The 6,112-nt window shown below is 45.7% G+C and overlaps 1 pseudogene; it reads left to right on the top strand.

The window, feature by feature from the left end:
• The first annotated feature begins 2,018 nt into the window (after positions 1 to 2,018).
• Positions 2,019 to 3,603, top strand: LOC123117307 (uncharacterized; annotated as a pseudogene).
• Positions 3,604 to 6,112: the final 2,509 nt, after the last annotated feature.

Here is a 6,112-nt window from a genome sequence, read left to right as displayed (position 1 = left end):
CCGCCACATCTATGATGATACCGGGTTTTGTCACAATTATCGTCATAGAAGTGCCATATGTATGACAGAAAAAAAATTCGTTCGGCCCAAAATGTCATGGATGTGTCTTTCTTTTTGTAGTGTGTCCAAAACGCATCAAGGAAACACAATGAATGGCCAGATCTTCCTAATTGTTGTAAGAGCACGGTTTCCCCCTAGGTTCTTGTTTTGGATATACACCTTCGAGTGTCTTGGTCCCTATGGATGCAGCCAAGCCTTTTCTCATGCTAGAACAAAGAGGAAGGCTAGCAACACCGGCAAGACGACCGGCCTATAACACGTCGATCTAGCTTTTCCTCCAAAAAGTTTGCTTGGATTTACGAAAGGGTTGCTCAGATGAAGTAACACGAATATCTCCGGTAGTCACTCTATATTCATCAGCCGACTGGTGGACTGGCTCAGAGAATCACCGACGGCCAAACTTGGTGTTTTGACCCTTGTGCGTAAGTTTAGCGAGATCTGACCCTGGTTTGAAACTTTATCGAGATCAGACCCTTTTTTCTACCGCCAGGGTCGACGGCAGTAGGGTATAACAACTTACCGCCAAGGCCCGTCGAGGAGGTGAATATGTGGATGGAAAGATGCGTGGATAGAATGAAGTAGGGGGAACACGTAGTGCAGATGGAAGGGAAGCAACACAAGTGTGTGTTCCATCGGGCGGACATTTACAGTCATTTACCCTTTTTGCGAGCGTAGGATAACTGAACCATATTTTTTAAGGGCAGTGATAGGCGCCGATTGACCGACCCAATTTGGGCCGGTCGATGCACAACCCTTCGATTAGATGAAGGAGGGCCACTTGATTGCTCCCATGTTTCTTCCTCCAAACACCGCACCCCGTGCAGGCCGTCTTCGCAACAACGCTTCACGGGAGCCCCGCCGCCTCTGCCATCGGCGAGCTTGAAGTACCCCCTCCATCGTCGAGCTCGAAGCATCCCCGCCGACGAGCTTGAAGCATCCCCGCTGATGCGCCCGGTCGAGTTTTGCAACACCTTCCCCCGTGCATCATGCTGCCGCTCTTCCCATCATCTCCTCGCTGGTGCAGCTCCAAAACACCCTCCCAGCCGGTTGCAGCTCCTGCAGATGCCGGTTCGAAAAACAGAGCCAGTTCCAGCAATAATTTACTATGGTTCCAACAAAAATCCCACAACATCAAAACTCCAACAAATTTGTTTGTAGCAAAAAAAATAGCCGGTTCCAGCAAGAAATTACTGTGGTTCCAGCAAAATTCCACAAAATAGCAAACTCCAACAAAATCGATTGTAGAAAAAAAATACATGGTTCCAGCAACAAAAAACTCTGGTTCCAGCAAAAATAAAACATGCCGCCCATGGTCGCAGCTCTGTGGCTATCGGTTGCATCTCCCCCTTGAATTAGTGGCCTGCTCTCCATGTCTACGCTGCAGGAGGAAGTCGATGTAGCATGCATGGAGCTCGTCGCCGGGGGAGGGTGGGGATCTGAGAGAAAAGGCGGAGGAGGATGGCCGGCCGGAGCTCACCGGACTTTGTGGAGCAAGGTAGGTTGAGAGAAGGATTTGAGACCTCCATGGCCGCTGGTGACGAGCTCCATGGGAACCTGAGGAAAAGGGGATCACGGCTGAGCAGATAACGATGGGATCCAAGCGGTGGGTGAGGTACGAAGCGGGGCCCACCAAAAAATGATGCATGCATGAGGCTAGGCTATGACTCATGGATGCACGATTTGATTAATCACACAGCGCGCGCGTAGCGGGGGAATCTTCAGCCGGTCCGCCGTTCCTAAACGTTTCCTATTTTTTGAAGAATCATTTTGGCTTTTGAGACAAGGAAACTTTCTTCCGAGGGGTTTAAGATAAGGAACTTTTTTTAAGAATCTTGACATAAGAATAATTTTTTTTTTGAGAACTAGGAGATAAAGGTAACTAAACAATATTGTCTGTGCCCTTTTATATATAGGCCGACTTCTCACATTCCTTCTGGCGGCCCCACATAACCGTTCCCTATTTCTTTGTGGTGGAACGAGCAATCACTCATATCTTCCCGTGGCCTCACGAACTGCCGCCGCCAATCGCCATGGCTTCCAGTGAGCCGCCGCCAATCGCCATGGCTTCCAGTGAGCCGCCGCCGTCCGAGAAGAAATCCGCTCCCACCACCATATGCGCCCTCGGGGACGATCTTCTGTGCGAGGTGTTCCTCCGCCTGCCCTCCCTCCCGAGCCTCGTCCGAGCCGCCCTCACCTGCCCCGCCTTCCTCCGAGCCGTCCGTTCGTCCCCCGCGTTCCGCCGCCGCTTCCGCGACCTCCATCCGGCACCTGGGCATCTTCCTGGACATCTACAAGCCCACCATGCCCGCCTTCGTGCCAGTCCGCCGCCGATCCGACCCGGGCCACGCCGCCGCCATCCACGGCGCCGACGTATTCCTCGCCCGCCTCCCCCGACAATGAAGACGTAGGCGAAGACGAAGGCCTGGGGTGGTCGATGACCTCGTGCCGCAACGGGTACGTGGTTCTCGTCAACGGGAGCACCAAGCGGGCAGCCGTCTACGACCCCCTCACACGGGGCCTCCATCTCCTCCGCGCGCCACCCGTCGAGATCTGCAAAGACGGCAGAAGGACCGAGTCTGAGTTCATCGTGGTCACCCCTGAAGAGGACCGCCGGTCGTTCCGCGTCGTCTGCGTCTCCAGGAAAGTGAATGAACGTTGGTGGACAGGTCAAGTGCAGGTCGCCGTCTTCTCACCGGCCAGCAGGGAGTGGCAGATCTTCCCAAAAGCGGGGAGCCTGCAAAACTGGGCTATAGGCAATGGTACCGGTACGCCTGTGAATGGGTCCGTTTATTGGACATCTGCAAGCGGAAGGGGATCTCCATGTGCTGAAGCTGAACACTGCAACACTGCAGTTCTCCGAGATCGGTCTGCCACAGGCTTACAATTTCAAGGTTGGTGAGACCAGCGATGGGAAGCTCTGCGTGGCCCAGCTAGTTGATCTCACGCTTGAAGTTTGTGTCCGGAGAGCTGACGACGTCGGTGTCGACCAATGGATGCCGGACACGACATTTCCGATGCTGGATGCGATTGGTAAGCTTGAGCTGCAGACCGTAGATGAGCGCCCTATAGATGTTGTGGCTATCATCAGTGGCACTGTGTATTTGTCTTTCAACCAACGAATGTTTGCTAGAAGAGATTTTACCTGGCTGCTATCCTTCTGCATTGAAACAGAGGAGCTGAAGAAGGTCTGCCCGATCACTTACTGTACTAATGAATCTTACTACCCCTACGTCATGGCCTGGCCTCCTGTTCTGGACTTCTGGTAGCCCGTAAGGTGAACTCTGGACTCGAAGGGGCTTGACTAAGAGTGAAAGGCTCAGAGCTGTTGCAAATTGCACCTACGAAGTGGTGTAGAGACTTGGAGCTGCTGCTCTTTAGCACTTCCTAGTTACAATAATGAGTATAGCTATTTGCGCAATTGCGCTTACTCTCACTCCTTGTTTACTTCATGTTATGTGCCTATCAGTTGTGTGAAGTGTCATTTTATTAATCTTATGTCTGTGATTGCCAGCTTGTGCACTATGGATTTATGAACAAACTGAATTGAAATAACTGTTTTCTCTTGAATTTGCTATCAATGAAGGTATAATATTGTTCAGTGCTAAGCTGCTAGATGGCACCTATCCGGCATGGTTAGCAGGTGGGTACGGGCATGAGCAGAGTTTTGTGCATTTTGCCATGATGGCATGAGCAACTTGGGCATGGGCATGAGATTGTATAAAACCATAGACGATAACACTGAAGCTCCATACTCAATCTGTTGCTTAATCTACCATTATTCGATTGTTGTATAACTGTCATAAGAATTGTTAGACCATTTGCTCAGGCTTCCACCATAGATGGTTAAGTCATGTAAAACAAGAAGAGTGACCTTTGGCTTTGTTTCTCTTGCATGATGTTCAGTAGTTAGACCGGTGAGTTGGATCGTAACCTTATTTGTGAACTGGACGGAAGTTCCAGTGTTTTAGTTTCAAATTTCATTGTGGAATATTAGTAGTTGTAGGAACTTAAAATGTACGGAAATTTCAGCTGAAAAAGGGGAGAAACTGAGCTCGATCATAATCAACTTTATGACATGAAATTTTGGCAGGGTAGTTGCTAGTTGCAACATCAACTATGTTTAGAAGTAAGTTGCAACATCAACTGATCAGACAGGGAATTCACTGACTACACATCACTCTTTTATGTTTTGAGAATCCACTCACTGGACACTGCAATCAATCAATAAACCCTTTGTTTCAGCAAACTTAAGGCCCAGGCAGGAAATTACGGAGCCCAGCCCAGAACAATTATTCATATACACCTCCAAGTCTCTAGCTTGGTCCCTCTGCATGCATTTAGGTTAGTATTTTTTTCCATTTTTACAATGAGCTTATATGCATTTTATTGTGTTTATGGTGCTCTAAATAGTGTGTGTATGTTGGGTAATACCAGCATGTTTTCATTAGCTCATATTATCATTGTTTTTCCTTTTTACAGGGAGCTTGAGCGCTTTTTACAAAGTAAATGTAAATTCTAAATAGTATGGCAAATGTATGTAAGTTCTAGCCCGTCATATTTCGAAAAATAGTTGTCCCTAGGTTGAATGCCTTTGTGCAGGATACATTCTATCTGGAGTTTGAATGTTTCTGTGACACCGAGCAGAAAAACACAGAGCTTTTTATGTGACCCTGTATCACATAAGGTTACCTGTTTTGTCAGTGTAGAAGACTAGAAGTTTGCATGTTTATGTATCACTGTGAAGGTTGTGTGAAATGCCCAAACCTAATGTAGGTCTGTACTAGCATGATCATGATTTTGGCATTTTTTGTTGCAAGTTTGTAAACTTTCTGTGTGTATTCACTGTAAAAAATCAACTAAGATGCTTGTTCATGCTTCCCTATGTTTTTTCTCATGAACCTTAGTAATCTGCTTCTGTTCTTGATTTCTTGTAAAAAAAAGTAGATTTTGTGTCTATATATTTCTTCTTCTACATGAGTTTCCTGAAGATGTAGAGAAGCACAGGGCCGGGGAGAAATTCAGGCTTTGTCATCACGGGGTGAAATTGTCTATATTTCATCTTCTACAGTTTTCTGAAGATGTAGAGAAGCACCCGGTGAATGCAAAGAAGCTAGCGAGGGGAATTGTTCACATGTAAATATAATCCTCTGCACTGCCCCATTAGCCATCTTTTCATTCAGGCCTGTCATGGAGATCTTGGAGGAGTTTCTTTTCGTCTTGTTCTTCCCCTTCCATGTTTTGCCCTCTTGCTGTGGCGTTAGTCGTTAGGTGAGACTGCGCGAGATCTCTTCCTTTCCTCTCTTGCTTTTCTTTCCAGTTAAATTGCACCCCAAATTCAGATGGCTAGTTCATCTTTTTGCCTTTTCTGTCCCGTGTTCCTATCGGGTGCGAGAGAAGGGGTGGACTCGTTAGCAATATATTTGACAAAAACATACATAAGATATAGGAAAAAGTCTAAAATAAACCTTAAACTTGTAGTAAAAGTCTATTTTGAACCTTGAGAGGATTTAACCGGTTTTCGCTGAATTGGGCCGTCCCATTCACGTAGTTGCTCGCGCTGCTCCGGTTTTTCTTTGGTTTTCTTCTGTTTTTGTCTTCATTATACTTTGTTTTTTCTCTGGTTTTTCTTTCTTTGTTACAATTTTCTTTTTTTCTTTTTTGATTTTCTTCACATTTTTTGTTTTTTCCCTTTTATTTTATTTCTTTACCGGTAACTGGTTTTCTTTTTTACACAAGTCTAATTATTCTCATTACCCAATGTGCATTTTTATCGCAGACATGAAATAATTTTTGATACACTTTCGACAGTTTTCAAATATACCACGTACATTTTTTGAAATACATGTTTTAAATACTTTTTTAATACACTGTAATAATTTTCCAAATACACGTTTTACATTTTCTTAACAACAATAAACATTTTATAAACTACATAAACATTTTTTTACATTGTTACACATTTTCTAAATTGTATACACTTTTTTTCAAACACATGTCACATATAGTCTTTTAAGGGTATGCTACATTTTTCTACATCACGCAAACATATTTT

The sequence above is a fragment of the Triticum aestivum genome, chromosome 5B (genome assembly GCF_018294505.1).
Source record: "Triticum aestivum cultivar Chinese Spring chromosome 5B, IWGSC CS RefSeq v2.1, whole genome shotgun sequence".
In the NCBI taxonomy this organism is placed as follows: Eukaryota; Viridiplantae; Streptophyta; class Magnoliopsida; order Poales; family Poaceae; genus Triticum; species Triticum aestivum.
Note: the sequence above shows the minus strand (reverse complement) of the source record. Positions and strands in the feature narration are given on the sequence as shown.